Source organism: Pelobates fuscus, chromosome 12, assembly GCF_036172605.1.
Source record: "Pelobates fuscus isolate aPelFus1 chromosome 12, aPelFus1.pri, whole genome shotgun sequence".
Lineage (NCBI taxonomy): Eukaryota > Metazoa > Chordata > Amphibia > Anura > Pelobatidae > Pelobates > Pelobates fuscus.
This window is the reverse complement of record NC_086328.1, coordinates 79,268,211-79,285,182: the sequence shown is the minus strand read 5'-3', so window position 1 is coordinate 79,285,182 and position 16,972 is coordinate 79,268,211. Positions and strand designations below refer to the sequence as shown.

The window sequence follows — 16,972 nt, the reverse complement described above, 5'->3', positions numbered from 1 at the left end:
AGCTTTATTAAAATTGTTTGAAGGCTGATGTTTTAGAAAAGAGTCCAACATGGACCTTCCACAGCTTGGAACGTTTAGCCGAAAAGAAAATGCAATTCAGGTTTTGATTTTGAACAATTTAGAGTTGAGTGAGCAAACTTAATTAAACATCTGCTAAGATCCTGTTCACTGCTGTCTCAGAAAATCTGGTGCCTGGTGTCCATGAGGTGTCAGTAAATCGATTATAGGTCCTCATTCCCCGAGTAAAAGAGGATAATTTTTGGATAAGAAGATGATATACTTAGTGAAGAACTTCATATTTTGTCCAATAAAGTCAAAATTTTACAATTTAGGAATTATCACACAACAATGTCAACATTAGTGTATCAATCCAAAGAAAAATCTTTAAGCTCCAAATCCTCTCTTGTCTTAAAAATCCTGTGTCTGGGTTCCTTCTGAGGACAGAGTCTGCATTAGATTTCCTTATTCCCAAAGAAAATAGCATAGCGTTGCCAACTTCTCTAAGTGGGATTTTAATAGTGTATATGGCGTATCCTACTTAAATTCTAGAGTTTCGGGAAGTTTCCTTGACCTCACATTCGTAGTTTTAGTGACTTCTCATGAGAATTTCATTTCTTTGGCTACAGAAGATTTATTAAAATTGTTTCAAGGCTGATGTTTTAGAAAAGAGTCCAACATAGCTCCTTCCACAGCTTGGAACCTTTAGCCGAAAAGAAAATGCAATTCAGGTTTTGATTTTGAACAATTTAGAGTTGAGTGAGCAAACTTAATTAAACATCTGCTAAGATCCTGTTCACTGCTGTCTCAGAAAATCTGGTGCCTGGTGTCCATGAGGTGTCAGTAAATCGATTATAGGTCCTCATTCCCCGAGTAAAAGAGGATAATTTTTGGATAAGAAGATGATATACTTAGTGAAGAACTTCATATTTTGACCAATAAAGTCATAAATGGAAGGGCATTTAAGCCATCTGATATAACAATTGACACTAAGTTACCATACGTAGGCTAGGAGTCCTAAACAATCATTGGATGTGGTTAAATGTGTCCAACTATTACCTCTGTTAATATACATCTGAGGCTTTTAACTATTTTGCAATCTACAGTCCTCAGACGAACTTTATTAAAAAAAATAGACAAGGCTATTTTTTCGAATGAGCCGAGGTTCTATTTGTGTGTCGTGTTCTGTAATGCTGCAACAGTGTAATGGGGATGTAGCTCAGTGGTAGAGCGCATGCTTTGCATGTATGAGGCCCCGGGTTCAATCCCCGGCATCTCCAGGTGCAATTAATTTTAATTTAGAAGAGTCGGCATGAGTGACTTTGTTTACATTGTTCCAATTAAGAATTTATTCACCAGAAGATGAATTGTATCGAGAAAAATATGTAGGCAAAAAGTGATGTTTTCAAAATATTCACAAACTCGGCTTTAGTCACAGCTTCTTTAAATAAGTCAAAATTTTACAATTTAGTAATTATCACACAACAATGTCAACATTAGTGTATCAATCCAAAGAAAAATCTTTAAGCTCCAAATCCTCTCTTGTCTTAAAAATCCTGTGTCTGGTTTCCTTCTGAGGACAGAGTCTGCATTAGATTTCCTTATTCCCAAAGAAAATAGCATAGCGTTGCCAACTTCTCTAAGTGGGTTTTTAATAGTGTATATGGCGTATCCTACTTAAATTCTAGAGTTTCGGGAAGTTTCCTTGACCTCACATTCGTAGTTTTAGTGACTTCTCATGAGAATTTCATTTCTTTGGCTACAGAAGCTTTATTAAAATTGTTTCAAGGCTGATGTTTTAGAAAAGAGTCCAACATGGACCTTCCACAGCTTGGAACGTTTAGCCGAAAAGAAAATGCAATTCAGGTTTTGATTTTGAACAATTTAGAGTTGAGTGAGCAAACTTAATTAAACATCTGCTAAGATCCTGTTCACTGCTGTCTCAGAAAATCTGGTGCCTGGTGTCCATGAGGTGTCAGTAAATCGATTATAGGTCCTCATTCCCCGAGTAAAAGAGGATAATTTTTGGATAAGAAGATGATATACTTAGTGAAGAACTTCATATTTTGACCAATAAAGTCATAAATGGAAGGGCATTTAAGCCATCTGATATAACAATTGACACTAAGTTACCATACGTAGGCTAGGAGTCCTAAACAATCATTGGATGTGGTTAAATGTGTCCAACTATTACCTCTGTTAATATACATCTGAGGCTTTTAACTATTTTGCAATCTACAGTCCTCAGACGAACTTTATTAAAAAAAAATAGACAAGGCTATTTTTTCGAATGAGCCGAGGTTCTATTTGTGTGTCGTGTTCTGTAATGCTGCAACAGTGTAATGGGGATGTAGCTCAGTGGTAGAGCGCATGCTTTGCATGTATGAGGCCCCGGGTTCAATCCCCGGCATCTCCAGGTGCAATTAATTTTAATTTAGAAGAGTCGGCATGAGTGACTTTGTTTACATAGTTCCAATGAAGAATTTATTCACCAGAAGATGAATTGTATCGAGAAAAATATGTAGGCAAAAAGTGATGTTTTCAAAATATTCACAAACTCGGCTTTAGTCACAGCTTCTTTAAATAAGTCAAAATTTTACAATTTAGTAATTATCACACAACAATGTCAACATTAGTGTATCAATCCAAAGAAAAATCTTTAAGCTCCAAATCCTCTCTTGTCTTAAAAATCCTGTGTCTGGTTTCCTTCTGAGGACAGAGTCTGCATTAGATTTCCTTATTCCCAAAGAAAATAGCATAGCGTTGCCAACTTCTCTAAGTGGGTTTTTAATAGTGTATATGGCGTATCCTACTTAAATTCTAGAGTTTCGGTAAGTTTCCTTGACCTCACATTCGTAGTTTTAGTGACTTCTCATGAGAATTTCATTTCTTTGGCTACAGAAGCTTTATTAAAATTGTTTCAAGGCTGATGTTTTAGAAAAGAGTCCAACATGGACCTTCCACAGCTTGGAACGTTTAGCCGAAAAGAAAATGCAATTCAGGTTTTGATTTTGAACAATTTAGAGTTGAGTGAGCAAACTTAATTAAACATCTGCTAAGATCCTGTTCACTGCTGTCTCAGAAAATCTGGTGCCTGGTGTCCATGAGGTGTCAGTAAATCGATTATAGGTCCTCATTCCCCGAGTAAAAGAGGATAATTTTTGGATAAGAAGATGATATACTTAGTGAAGAACTTCATATTTTGACCAATAAAGTCAAAATTTTACAATTTAGTAATTATCACACAACAATGTCAACATTAGTGTATCAATCCAAAGAAAAATCTTTAAGCTCCAAATCCTCTCTTGTCTTAAAAATCCTGTGTCTGGTTTCCTTCTGAGGACAGAGTCTGCATTAGATTTCCTTATTCCCAAAGAAAATAGCATAGCGTTGCCAACTTCTCTAAGTGGGGTTTTAATAGTGTATATGGCGTATCCTACTTAAATTCTAGAGTTTCGGGAAGTTTCCTTGACCTCACATTCGTAGTTTTAGTGACTTCTCATGAGAATTTCATTTCTTTGGCTACAGAAGCTTTATTAAAATTGTTTAAAGGCTGATGTTTTAGAAAAGAGTCCAACATGGACCTTCCACAGCTTGGAACGTTTAGCCGAAAAGAAAATGCAATTCAGGTTTTGATTTTGAACAATTTAGAGTTGAGTAAGCAAACTTAATTAAACATCTGCTAAGATCCTGTTCACTGCTGTCTCAGAAAATCTGGTGCCTGGTGTCCATGAGGTGTCAGTAAATCGATTATAGGTCCTCATTCCCCGAGTAAAAGAGGATAATTTTTGGATAAGAAGATGATATACTTAGTGAAGAACTTCATATTTTGACCAATAAAGTCATAAATGGAAGGGCATTTAAGCCATCTGATATAACAATTGACACTAAGTTACCATACGTAGGCTAGGAGTCCTAAACAATCATTGGATGTGGTTAAATGTGTCCAACTATTACCTCTGTTAATATACATCTGAGGCTTTTAACTATTTTGCAATCTACAGTCCTCAGACGAACTTTATTAAAAAAAAATAGACAAGGCTATTTTTTCGAATGAGCCGAGGTTCTATTTGTGTGTCGTGTTCTGTAATGCTGCAGCAATGTAATGGGGATGTAGCTCAGTGGTAGAGCGCATGCTTTGCATGTATGAGGCCCCGGGTTCAATCCCCGGCATCTCCAGGTGCAATTAATTTTAATTTAGAAGAGTCGGCATGAGTGACTTTGTTTACATAGTTCCAATGAAGAATTTATTCACCAGAAGATGAATTGTATCGAGAAAAATATGTAGGCAAAAAGTGATGTTTTCAAAATATTCACAAACTCGGCTTTAGTCACAGCTTCTTTAAATAAGTCAAAATTTTACAATTTAGTAATTATCACACAACAATGTCAACATTAGTGTATCAATCCAAAGAAAAATCTTTAAGCTCCAAATCCTCTCTTGTCTTAAAAATCCTGTGTCTGGTTTCCTTCTGAGGACAGAGTCTGCATTAGATTTCCTTATTCCCAAAGAAAATAGCATAGCGTTACCAACTTCTCTAAGTGGGGTTTTATTAGTGTATATGGCGTATCCTACTTAAATTCTAGAGTTTCGGGAAGTTTCCCTGACTTCACATTCGTAGTTTTAGTGACTTCTCATGAGAATTTCATTTCTTTGGCTACAGAAGCTTTATTAAAATTGTTTCAAGGCTTATGTTTTAGAAAAGAGTCCAACATGGACCTTCCACAGCTTGGAACGTTTAGCCGAAAAGAAAATGCAATTCAGGTTTTGATTTTGAACAATTTAGAGTTGAGTGAGCAAACTTAATAAAACATCTGCTAAGATCCTGTTCACTGCTGTCTCAGAAAATCTGGTACCTGGTGTCCATGAGGTGTCAGTAAATCGATTATAGGTCCTCATTCCCCGAGTAAAAGAGGATAATTTTTGGATAAGAAGATGATATACTTAGTGAAGAACTTCATATTTTGACCAATAAAGTCATAAATAGAAGGGCATTTAAGCCATCTGATATAACAATTGACACTAAGTTACCATACGTAGGCTAGGAGTCCTAAACAATCATTGGATGTGGTTAAATGTGTCCAACTATTACCTCTGTTAATATACATCTGAGGCTTTTAACTATTTTGCAATCTACAGTCCTCAGACGAACTTTATTAAAAAAAATAGACAAGGCTATTTTTTCGAATGAGCCGAGGTTCTATTTGTGTGTTGTGTTCTGTAATGCTGCAGCAATGTAATGGGGATGTAGCTCAGTGGTAGAGCGCATGCTTTGCATGTATGAGGCCCCGGGTTCAATCCCCGGCATCTCCAGGTGCAATTAATTTTAATTTAGAAGAGTCGGCATGAGTGACTATGTTTACATTGTTCCAATTAAGAATTTATTCACCAGAAGATGAATTGTATCGAGAAAAATATGTAGGCAAAAAGTGATGTTTTCAAAATATTCACAAACTCGGCTTTAGTCACAGCTTCTTTAAATAAGTCAAAATTTTACAATTTAGTAATTATCACACAACAATGTCAACATTAGTGTATCAATCCAAAGAAAAATCTTTAAGCTCCAAATCCTCTCTTGTCTTAAAAATCCTGTGTCTGGTTTCCTTCTGAGGACAGAGTCTGCATTAGATTTCCTTATTCCCAAAGAAAATAGCATAGCGTTGCCAACTTCTCTAAGTGGGTTTTTAATAGTGTATATGGCGTATCCTACTTAAATTCTAGAGTTTCGGGAAGTTTCCTTGACCTCACATTCGTAGTTTTAGTGACTTCTCATGAGAATTTCATTTCTTTGGCTACAGAAGCTTTATTAAAATTGTTTGAAGGCTGATGTTTTAGAAAAGAGTCCAACATGGACCTTCCACAGCTTGGAACGTTTAGCCGAAAAGAAAATGCAATTCAGGTTTTGATTTTGAACAATTTAGAGTTGAGTGAGCAAACTTAATTAAACATCTGCTAAGATCCTGTTCACTGCTGTCTCAGAAAATCTGGTGCCTGGTGTCCATGAGGTGTCAGTAAATCGATTATAGGTCCTCATTCCCCGAGTAAAAGAGGATAATTTTTGGATAAGAAGATGATATACTTAGTGAAGAACTTCATATTTTGTCCAATAAAGTCAAAATTTTACAATTTAGTAATTATCACACAACAATGTCAACATTAGTGTATCAATCCAAAGAAAAATCTTTAAGCTCCAAATCCTCTCTTGTCTTAAAAATCCTGTGTCTGGGTTCCTTCTGAGGACAGAGTCTGCATTAGATTTCCTTATTCCCAAAGAAAATAGCATAGCGTTGCCAACTTCTCTAAGTGGGATTTTAATAGTGTATATGGCGTATCCTACTTAAATTCTAGAGTTTCGGGAAGTTTCCTTGACCTCACATTCGTAATTTTAGTGACTTCTCATGAGAATTTCATTTCTTTGGCTACAGAAGATTTATTAAAATTGTTTCAAGGCTGATGTTTTAGAAAAGAGTCCAACATAGCTCCTTCCACAGCTTGGAACCTTTAGCCGAAAAGAAAATGCAATTCAGGTTTTGATTTTGAACAATTTAGAGTTGAGTGAGCAAACTTAATTAAACATCTGCTAAGATCCTGTTCACTGCTGTCTCAGAAAATCTGGTGCCTGGTGTCCATGAGGTGTCAGTAAATCGATTATAGGTCCTCACTCCCCGAGTAAAAGAGGATAATTTTTGGATAAGAAGATGATATACTTAGTGAAGAACTTCATATTTTGACCAATAAAGTCATAAATGGAAGGGCATTTAAGCCATCTGATATAACAATTGACACTAAGTTACCATACGTAGGCTAGGAGTCCTAAACAATCATTGGATGTGGTTAAATGTGTCCAACTATTACCTCTGTTAATATACATCTGAGGCTTTTAACTATTTTGCAATCTACAGTCCTCAGACGAACTTTATTAAAAAAAAATAGACAAGGCTATTTTTTCGAATGAGCCGAGGTTCTATTTGTGTGTCGTGTTCTGTAATGCTGCAGCAATGTAATGGGGATGTAGCTCAGTGGTAGAGCGCATGCTTTGCATGTATGAGGCCCCGGGTTCAATCCCCGGCATCTCCAGGTGCAGTTAATTTTAATTTAGAAGAGTCGGCATGAGTGACTTTGTTTACATAGTTCCAATGAAGAATTTATTCACCAGAAGATGAATTGTATCGAGAAAAATATGTAGGCAAAAAGTGATGTTTTCAAAATATTCACAAACTCGGCTTTAGTCACAGCTTCTTTAAATAAGTCAAAATTTTACAATTTAGTAATTATCACACAACAATGTCAACATTAGTGTATCAATCCAAAGAAAAATCTTTAAGCTCCAAATCCTCTCTTGTCTTAAAAATCCTGTGTCTGGTTTCCTTCTGAGGACAGAGTCTGCATTAGATTTCCTTATTCCCAAAGAAAATAGCATAGCGTTGCCAACTTCTCTAAGTGGGTTTTTAATAGTGTATATGGCGTATCCTACTTAAATTCTAGAGTTTCGGGAAGTTTCCTTGACCTCACATTCGTAGTTTTAGTGACTTCTCATGAGAATTTAATTTCTTTGGCTACAGAAGCTTTATTAAAATTGTTTCAAGGCTGATGTTTTAGAAAAGAGTCCAACATGGACCTTCCACAGCTTGGAACGTTTAGCCGAAAAGAAAATGCAATTCAGGTTTTGATTTTGAACAATTTAGAGTTGAGTGAGCAAACTTAATTAAACATCTGCTAAGATCCTGTTCACTGCTGTCTCAGAAAATCTTGTGCCTGGTGTCCATGAGGTGTCAGTAAATCGATTATAGGTCCTCATTCCCCGAGTAAAAGAGGATAATTTTTGGATAAGAAGATGATATACTTAGTGAAGAACTTCATATTTTGACCAATAAAGTCATAAATGGAAGGGCATTTAAGCCATCTCATATAACAATTGACACTAAGTTACCATACGTAGGCTAGGAGTCCTAAACAATCATTGGATGTGGTTAAATGTGTCCAACTATTACCTCTGTTAATATACATCTGAGGCTTTTAACTATTTTGCAATCTACAGTCCTCAGACGAACTTTATTAAAAAAAAATAGACAAGGCTATTTTTTCGAATGAGCCGAGGTTCTATTTGTGTGTCGTGTTCTGTAATGCTGCAACAGTGTAATGGGGATGTAGCTCAGTGGTAGAGCGCATGCTTTGCATGTATGAGGCCCCGGGTTCAATCCCCGGCATCTCCAGGTGCAATTAATTTTAATTTAGAAGAGTCGGCATGAGTGACTTTGTTTACATAGTTCCAATGAAGAATTTATTCACCAGAAGATGAATTGTATCGAGAAAAATATGTAGGCAAAAAGTGATGTTTTCAAAATATTCACAAACTCGGCTTTAGTCACAGCTTCTTTAAATAAGTCAAAATTTTACAATTTAGTAATTATCACACAACAATGTCAACATTAGTGTATCAATCCAAAGAAAAATCTTTAAGCTCCAAATCCTCTCTTGTCTTAAAAATCCTGTGTCTGGTTTCCTTCTGAGGACAGAGTCTGCATTAGATTTCCTTATTCCCAAAGAAAATAGCATAGCGTTGCCAACTTCTCTAAGTGGGTTTTTAATAGTGTATATGGCGTATCCTACTTAAATTCTAGAGTTTCGGGAAGTTTCCTTGACCTCACATTCGTAGTTTTAGTGACTTCTCATGAGAATTTCATTTCTTTGGCTACAGAAGCTTTATTAAAATTGTTTCAAGGCTGATGTTTTAGAAAAGAGTCCAACATGGACCTTCCACAGCTTGGAACGTTTAGCCGAAAAGAAAATGCAATTCAGGTTTTGATTTTGAACAATTTAGAGTTGAGTGAGCAAACTTAATTAAACATCTGCTAAGATCCTGTTCACTGCTGTCTCAGAAAATCTGGTGCCTGGTGTCCATGAGGTGTCAGTAAATCGATTATAGGTCCTCATTCCCCGAGTAAAAGAGGATAATTTTTGGATAAGAAGATGATATACTTAGTGAAGAACTTCATATTTTGACCAATAAAGTCAAAATTTTACAATTTAGTAATTATCACACAACAATGTCAACATTAGTGTATCAATCCAAAGAAAAATCTTTAAGCTCCAAATCCTCTCTTGTCTTAAAAATCCTGTGTCTGGTTTCCTTCTGAGGACAGAGTCTGCATTAGATTTCCTTATTCCCAAAGAAAATAGCATAGCGTTGCCAACTTCTCTAAGTGGGGTTTTAATAGTGTATATGGCGTATCCTACTTAAATTCTAGAGTTTCGGGAAGTTTCCTTGACCTCACATTCGTAGTTTTAGTGACTTCTCATGAGAATTTCATTTCTTTGGCTACAGAAGCTTTATTAAAATTGTTTAAAGGCTGATGTTTTAGAAAAGAGTCCAACATGGACCTTCCACAGCTTGGAACGTTTAGCCGAAAAGAAAATGCAATTCAGGTTTTGATTTTGAACAATTTAGAGTTGAGTGAGCAAACTTAATTAAACATCTGCTAAGATCCTGTTCACTGCTGTCTCAGAAAATCTGGTGCCTGGTGTCCATGAGGTGTCAGTAAATCGATTATAGGTCCTCATTCCCCGAGTAAAAGAGGATAATTTTTGGATAAGAAGATGATATACTTAGTGAAGAACTTCATATTTTGACCAATAAAGTCATAAATGGAAGGGCATTTAAGCCATCTGATATAACAATTGACACTAAGTTACCATACGTAGGCTAGGAGTCCTAAACAATCATTGGATGTGGTTAAATGTGTCCAACTATTACCTCTGTTAATATACATCTGAGGCTTTTAAAGGACCACTCTAGTGCCAGGAAAGCATACTCGTTTTCCTGGCACTAGAGTGCCCTGAGGGTGCCCCCACCCTCAGGGACCCCCTCCCGCCCTGCTCTGGAAAGGGGAAAAGGGGTAAAACTTACCTTTTTCCAGCGCTGGGCGGGGAGCTCTCCTCCTCCTCTCCGCCTCCGTTCCTCCCCGTCGGCTGAATGCGCACGCGCAGCAAGAGCTGCGCGCGCATTCAGCCGGTCGCATAGGAAAGCATTCATAATGCTTTCCTATGGACGCTTGCGTGCTCTCACTGTGATTTTCACAGTGAGAATCACGCAAGCGCCTCTAGCGGCTGTCAGTGAGACAGCCACTAGAGGAAATAGGGGAAGGCTTAACTAATTGATAAACATAGCAGTTTCTCTGAAACTGCTATGTTTATAAAAAAATTAGTTAACCCTAGCTGGACCTGGCACCCAGACCACTTCATTAAGCTGAAGTGGTCTGGGTGCCTAGAGTGGTCCTTTAACTATTTTGCAATCTACAGTCCTCAGACGAACTTTATTAAAAAAAAATAGACAAGGCTATTTTTTCGAATGAGCCGAGGTTCTATTTGTGTGTCGTGTTCTGTAATGCTGCAACAGTGTAATGGGGATGTAGCTCAGTGGTAGAGCGCATGCTTTGCATGTATGAGGCCCCGGGTTCAATCCCCGGCATCTCCAGGTGCAATTAATTTTAATTTAGAAGAGTCGGCATGAGTGACTTTGTTTACATTGTTCCAATTAAGAATTTATTCACCAGAAGATGAATTGTATCGAGAAAAATATGTAGGCAAAAAGTGATGTTTTCAAAATATTCACAAACTCGGCTTTAGTCACAGCTTCTTTAAATAAGTCAAAATTTTACAATTTAGTAATTATCACACAACAATGTCAACATTAGTGTATCAATCCAAAGAAAAATCTTTAAGCTCCAAATCCTCTCTTGTCTTAAAAATCCTGTGTCTGGTTTCCTTCTGAGGACAGAGTCTGCATTAGATTTCCTTATTCCCAAAGAAAATAGCATAGCGTTGCCAACTTCTCTAAGTGGGTTTTTAATAGTGTATATGGCGTATCCTACTTAAATTCTAGAGTTTCGGGAAGTTTCCTTGACCTCACATTCGTAGTTTTAGTGACTTCTCATGAGAATTTCATTTCTTTGGCTACAGAAGCTTTATTAAAATTGTTTCAAGGCTGATGTTTTAGAAAAGAGTCCAACATGGACCTTCCACAGCTTGGAACGTTTAGCCGAAAAGAAAATGCAATTCAGGTTTTGATTTTGAACAATTTAGAGTTGAGTGAGCAAACTTAATTAAACATCTGCTAAGATCCTGTTCACTGCTGTCTCAGAAAATCTGGTGCCTGGTGTCCATGAGGTGTCAGTAAATCGATTATAGGTCCTCATTCCCCGAGTAAAAGAGGATAATTTTTGGATAAGAAGATGATATACTTAGTGAAGAACTTCATATTTTGACCAATAAAGTCATAAATGGAAGGGCATTTAAGCCATCTGATATAACAATTGACACTAAGTTACCATACGTAGGCTAGGAGTCCTAAACAATCATTGGATGTGGTTAAATGTGTCCAACTATTACCTCTGTTAATATACATCTGAGGCTTTTAACTATTTTGCAATCTACAGTCCTCAGACGAACTTTATTAAAAAAAAATAGACAAGGCTATTTTTTCGAATGAGCCGAGGTTCTATTTGTGTGTCGTGTTCTGTAATGCTGACAGTGTAATGGGGATGTAGCTCAGTGGTAGAGCGCATGCTTTGCATGTATGAGGCCCCGGGTTCAATCCCCGGCATCTCCAGGTGCAATTAATTTTAATTTAGAAGAGTCGGCATGAGTGACTTTGTTTACATAGTTCCAATGAAGAATTTATTCACCAGAAGATGAATTGTATCGAGAAAAATATGTAGGCAAAAAGTGATGTTTTCAAAATATTCACAAACTCGGCTTTAGTCACAGCTTCTTTAAATAAGTCAAAATTTTACAATTTAGTAATTATCACACAACAATGTCAACATTAGTGTATCAATCCAAAGAAAAATCTTTAAGCTCCAAATCCTCTCTTGTCTTAAAAATCCTGTGTCTGGTTTCCTTCTGAGGACAGAGTCTGCATTAGATTTCCTTATTCCCAAAGAAAATAGCATAGCGTTGCCAACTTCTCTAAGTGGGTTTTTAATAGTGTATATGGCGTATCCTACTTAAATTCTAGAGTTTCGGGAAGTTTCCTTGACCTCACATTCGTAGTTTTAGTGACTTCTCATGAGAATTTCATTTCTTTGGCTACAGAAGCTTTATTAAAATTGTTTAAAGGCTGATGTTTTAGAAAAGAGTCCAACATGGACCTTCCACAGCTTGGAACGTTTAGCCGAAAAGAAAATGCAATTCAGGTTTTGATTTTGAACAATTTAGAGTTGAGTGAGCAAACTTAATTAAACATCTGCTAAGATCCTGTTCACTGCTGTCTCAGAAAATCTGGTGCCTGGTGTCCATGAGGTGTCAGTAAATCGATTATAGGTCCTCATTCCCCGAGTAAAAGAGGATAATTTTTGGATAAGAAGATGATATACTTAGTGAAGAACTTCATATTTTGACCAATAAAGTCATAAATGGAAGGGCATTTAAGCCATCTGATATAACAATTGACACTAAGTTACCATACGTAGGCTAGGAGTCCTAAACAATCATTGGATGTGGTTAAATGTGTCCAACTATTACCTCTGTTAATATACATCTGAGGCTTTTAACTATTTTGCAATCTACAGTCCTCAGACGAACTTTATTAAAAAAAAATAGACAAGGCTATTTTTTCGAATGAGCCGAGGTTCTATTTGTGTGTCGTGTTCTGTAATGCTGCAGCAATGTAATGGGGATGTAGCTCAGTGGTAGAGCGCATGCTTTGCATGTATGAGGCCCTGGGTTCAATCCCCGGCATCTCCAGGTGCAATTAATTTTAATTTAGAAGAGTCGGCATGAGTGACTTTGTTTACATAGTTCCAATGAAGAATTTATTCACCAGAAGATGAATTGTATCGAGAAAAATATGTAGGCAAAAAGTGATGTTTTCAAAATATTCACAAACTCGGCTTTAGTCACAGCTTCTTTAAATAAGTCAAAATTTTACAATTTAGTAATTATCACACAACAATGTCAACATTAGTGTATCAATCCAAAGAAAAATCTTTAAGCTCCAAATCCTCTCTTGTCTTAAAAATCCTGTGTCTGGTTTCCTTCTGAGGACAGAGTCTGCATTAGATTTCCTTATTCCCAAAGAAAATAGCATAGCGTTACCAACTTCTCTAAGTGGGGTTTTATTAGTGTATATGGCGTATCCTACTTAAATTCTAGAGTTTCGGGAAGTTTCCCTGACTTCACATTCGTAGTTTTAGTGACTTCTCATGAGAATTTCATTTCTTTGGCTACAGAAGCTTTATTAAAATTGTTTCAAGGCTTATGTTTTAGAAAAGAGTCCAACATGGACCTTCCACAGCTTGGAACGTTTAGCCGAAAAGAAAATGCAATTCAGGTTTTGATTTTGAACAATTTAGAGTTGAGTGAGCAAACTTAATTAAACATCTGCTAAGATCCTGTTCACTGCTGTCTCAGAAAATCTGGTACCTGGTGTCCATGAGGTGTCAGTAAATCGATTATAGGTCCTCATTCCCCGAGTAAAAGAGGATAATTTTTGGATAAGAAGATGATATACTTAGTGAAGAACTTCATATTTTGACCAATAAAGTCATTAATGGAAGGGCATTTAAGCCATCTGATATAACAATTGACACTAAGTTACCATACGTAGGCTAGGAGTCCTAAACAATCATTGGATGTGGTTAAATGTGTCCAACTATTACCTCTGTTAATATACATCTGAGGCTTTTAACTATTTTGCAATCTACAGTCCTCAGACGAACTTTATTAAAAAAAAATAGACAAGGCTATTTTTGTCGAATGAGCCGAGGTTCTATTTGTGTGTCGTGTTCTGTAATGCTGCAGCAATGTAATGGGGATGTAGCTCAGTGGTAGAGCGCATGCTTTGCATGTATGAGGCCCCGGGTTCAATCCCCGGCATCTCCAGGTGCAATTAATTTTAATTTAGAAGAGTCGGCATGAGTGACTATGTTTACATTGTTCCAATTAAGAATTTATTCACCAGAAGATGAATTGTATCGAGAAAAATATGTAGGCAAAAAGTGATGTTTTCAAAATATTCACAAACTCGGCTTTAGTCACAGCTTCTTTAAATAAGTCAAAATTTTACAATTTAGTAATTATCACACAACAATGTCAACATTAGTGTATCAATCCAAAGAAAAATCTTTAAGCTCCAAATCCTCTCTTGTCTTAAAAATCCTGTGTCTGGTTTCCTTCTGAGGACAGAGTCTGCATTAGATTTCCTTATTCCCAAAGAAAATAGCATAGCGTTGCCAACTTCTCTAAGTGGGTTTTTAATAGTGTATATGGCGTATCCTACTTAAATTCTAGAGTTTCGGGAAGTTTCCTTGACCTCACATTCGTAGTTTTAGTGACTTCTCATGAGAATTTCATTTCTTTGGCTACAGAAGCTTTATTAAAATTGTTTCAAGGCTGATGTTTTAGAAAAGAGTCCAACATGGACCTTCCACAGCTTGGAACGTTTAGCCAAAAAGAAAATGCAATTCAGGTTTTGATTTTGAACAATTTAGAGTTGAGTGAGCAAACTTAATTAAACATCTGCTAAGATCCTGTTCACTGCTGTCTCAGAAAATCTGGTGCCTGGTGTCCATGAGGTGTCAGTAAATCGATTATAGGTCCTCATTCCCCGAGTAAAAGAGGATAATTTTTGGATAAGAAGATGATATACTTAGTGAAGAACTTCATATTTTGACCAATAAAGTCATAAATGGAAGGGCATTTAAGCCATCTGATATAACAATTGACACTAAGTTACCATACGTAGGCTAGGAGTCCTAAACAATCATTGGATGTGGTTAAATGTGTCCAACTATTACCTCTGTTAATATACATCTGAGGCTTTTAACTATTTTGCAATCTACAGTCCTCAGACGAACTTTATTAAAAAAAAATAGACAAGGCTATTTTTTCGAATGAGCCGAGGTTCTATTTGTGTGTCGTGTTCTGTAATGCTGCAACAGTGTAATGGGGATGTAGCTCAGTGGTAGAGCGCATGCTTTGCATGTATGAGGCCCCGGGTTCAATCCCTGGCATCTCCAGGTGCAATTAATTTTAATTTAGAAGAGTCGGCATGAGTGACTTTGTTTACATAGTTCCAATGAAGAATTTATTCACCAGAAGATGAATTGTATCGAGAAAAATATGTAGGCTAAAAGTGATGTTTTCAAAATATTCACAAACTCGGCTTTAGTCACAGCTTCTTTAAATAAGTCAAAATTTTACAATTTAGTAATTATCACACAACAATGTCAACATTAGTGTATCAATCCAAAGAAAAATCTTTAAGCTCCAAATCCTCTCTTGTCTTAAAAATCCTGTGTCTGGTTTCCTTCTGAGGACAGAGTCTGCATTAGATTTCCTTATTCCCAAAGAAAATAGCATAGCGTTGCCAACTTCTCTAAGTGGGGTTTTAATAGTGTATATGGCGTATCCTACTTAAATTCTAGAGTTTCGGGAAGTTTCCTTGACCTCACATTCGTAGTTTTAGTGACTTCTCATGAGAATTTCATTTCTTTGGCTACAGAAGCTTTATTAAAATTGTTTCAAGGCTGATGTTTTAGAAAAGAGTCCGACATAGCTCCTTCCACAGCTTGGAACGTTTAGCCGAAAAGAAAATGCAATTCCGGTTTTGATTTTCAACAATTTAGAGTTGAGTGAGCAAACTTAATTAAACATCTGCTAAGATCCTGTTCACTGCTGTCTCAGAAAATCTGGTGCCTGGTGTCCATGAGGTGTCAGTAAATCGATTATAGGTCCTCATTCCCCGAGTAAAAGAGGATAATTTTTGGATAAGAAGATGATATACTTAGTGAAGAACTTCATATTTTGACCAATAAAGTCATAAATGGAAGGGCATTTAAGCCATCTCATATAACAATTGACACTAAGTTACCATACGTAGGCTAGGAGTCCTAAACAATCATTGGATGTGGTTAAATGTGTCCAACTATTACCTCTGTTAATATACATCTGAGGCTTTTAACTATGCAATCTACAGTCCTCAGACGAACTTTATAAAAAAAAAATAGACAAGGTTATTTTTTCGAATTAGCCGAGGTTCTATTTGTGTGTCGTGTTCTGTACAACTGTAGCAATGTAATGGGGATGTAGCTCAGTGGTAGAGCGCATGCTTCGCATGTATGAGGCCCCGGGTTCAATCCCCGGCATCTCCAGGTGCAGTTAATTTTAATTTAGAAGAGTCGGCATGAGTGACTTTGTTTACATAGTTCCAATGAAGAATTTATTCACCAGAAGATGAATTGTATCGAGAAAAATATGTAGGCAAAAAGTGATGTTTTCAAAATATTCACAAACTCGGCTTTAGTCACAGCTTCTTTAAATAAGTCAAAATTTTACAATTTAGTAATTATCACACAACAATGTCAACATTAGTGTATCAATCCAAAGAAAAATCTTTAAGCTCCAAATCCTCTCTTGTCTTAAAAATCCTGTGTCTGGTTTCCTTCTGAGGACAGAGTCTGCATTAGATTTCCTTATTCCCAAAGAAAATAGCATAGCGTTGCCAACTTCTCTAAGTGGGGTTTTAATAGTGTATATGGCGTATCCTACTTAAATTCTAGAGTTTCGGGAAGTTTCCTTGACCTCACATTCGTAGTTTTAGTGACTTCTCATGAGAATTTCATTTCTTTGGCTACAGAAGCTTTATTAAAATTGTTTCAAGGCTGATGTTTTAGAAAAGAGTCCAACATAGCTAATTCCACAGCTTGGAACGTTTAGCCGAAAAGAAAATGCAATTCCGGTTTTGATTTTAAACAATTTAGAGTTGAGTGAGCAAACTTAATTAAACATCTGCTAAGATCCTGTTCACTGCTGTCTCAGAAAATCTGGTGCCTGGTGTCCATGAGGTGTCAGTAAATCGATTATAGGTCCTCATTCCCCGAGTAAAAGAGGATAATTTTTGGATAAGAAGATGATATACTTAGTGAAGAACTTCATATTTTGACCAATAAAGTCATAAATGGAAGGGCATTTAAG

General features: G+C 36.6%; 12 non-coding genes across 12 annotated transcripts; all 12 read left to right on the top strand.

Moving 5' to 3' along the window:
• Positions 1-1,205: 1,205 nt before the first annotated feature.
• TRNAA-UGC (transfer RNA alanine (anticodon UGC)) lies at positions 1,206-1,277 on the top strand. Its single transcript has one exon. It is a non-coding gene; the product is annotated as a tRNA-Ala (tRNA).
• A 1,064-nt stretch (positions 1,278-2,341) lies between these two features.
• Positions 2,342-2,413, top strand: TRNAA-UGC (transfer RNA alanine (anticodon UGC)). The gene has a single exon. It is a non-coding gene; the product is annotated as a tRNA-Ala (tRNA).
• Positions 2,414-4,104: 1,691 nt separating this feature from the next.
• On the top strand, positions 4,105-4,176 carry TRNAA-UGC (transfer RNA alanine (anticodon UGC)). The gene has a single exon. It is a non-coding gene; the product is annotated as a tRNA-Ala (tRNA).
• Positions 4,177-5,239: 1,063 nt separating this feature from the next.
• On the top strand, positions 5,240-5,311 carry TRNAA-UGC (transfer RNA alanine (anticodon UGC)). Its single transcript has one exon. It is a non-coding gene; the product is annotated as a tRNA-Ala (tRNA).
• A 1,692-nt stretch (positions 5,312-7,003) lies between these two features.
• TRNAA-UGC (transfer RNA alanine (anticodon UGC)) lies at positions 7,004-7,075 on the top strand. The gene has a single exon. It is a non-coding gene; the product is annotated as a tRNA-Ala (tRNA).
• Positions 7,076-8,139: 1,064 nt separating this feature from the next.
• On the top strand, positions 8,140-8,211 carry TRNAA-UGC (transfer RNA alanine (anticodon UGC)). The gene has a single exon. It is a non-coding gene; the product is annotated as a tRNA-Ala (tRNA).
• Positions 8,212-10,400: 2,189 nt separating this feature from the next.
• On the top strand, positions 10,401-10,472 carry TRNAA-UGC (transfer RNA alanine (anticodon UGC)). Its single transcript has one exon. It is a non-coding gene; the product is annotated as a tRNA-Ala (tRNA).
• Positions 10,473-11,534: 1,062 nt separating this feature from the next.
• TRNAA-UGC (transfer RNA alanine (anticodon UGC)) lies at positions 11,535-11,606 on the top strand. Its single transcript has one exon. It is a non-coding gene; the product is annotated as a tRNA-Ala (tRNA).
• A 1,064-nt stretch (positions 11,607-12,670) lies between these two features.
• TRNAA-UGC (transfer RNA alanine (anticodon UGC)) lies at positions 12,671-12,742 on the top strand. The gene has a single exon. It is a non-coding gene; the product is annotated as a tRNA-Ala (tRNA).
• A 1,065-nt stretch (positions 12,743-13,807) lies between these two features.
• On the top strand, positions 13,808-13,879 carry TRNAA-UGC (transfer RNA alanine (anticodon UGC)). Its single transcript has one exon. It is a non-coding gene; the product is annotated as a tRNA-Ala (tRNA).
• Positions 13,880-14,943: 1,064 nt separating this feature from the next.
• Positions 14,944-15,015, top strand: TRNAA-UGC (transfer RNA alanine (anticodon UGC)). Its single transcript has one exon. It is a non-coding gene; the product is annotated as a tRNA-Ala (tRNA).
• Positions 15,016-16,077: 1,062 nt separating this feature from the next.
• On the top strand, positions 16,078-16,149 carry TRNAA-CGC (transfer RNA alanine (anticodon CGC)). Its single transcript has one exon. It is a non-coding gene; the product is annotated as a tRNA-Ala (tRNA).
• The last annotated feature ends 823 nt before the right edge of the window (positions 16,150-16,972 follow it).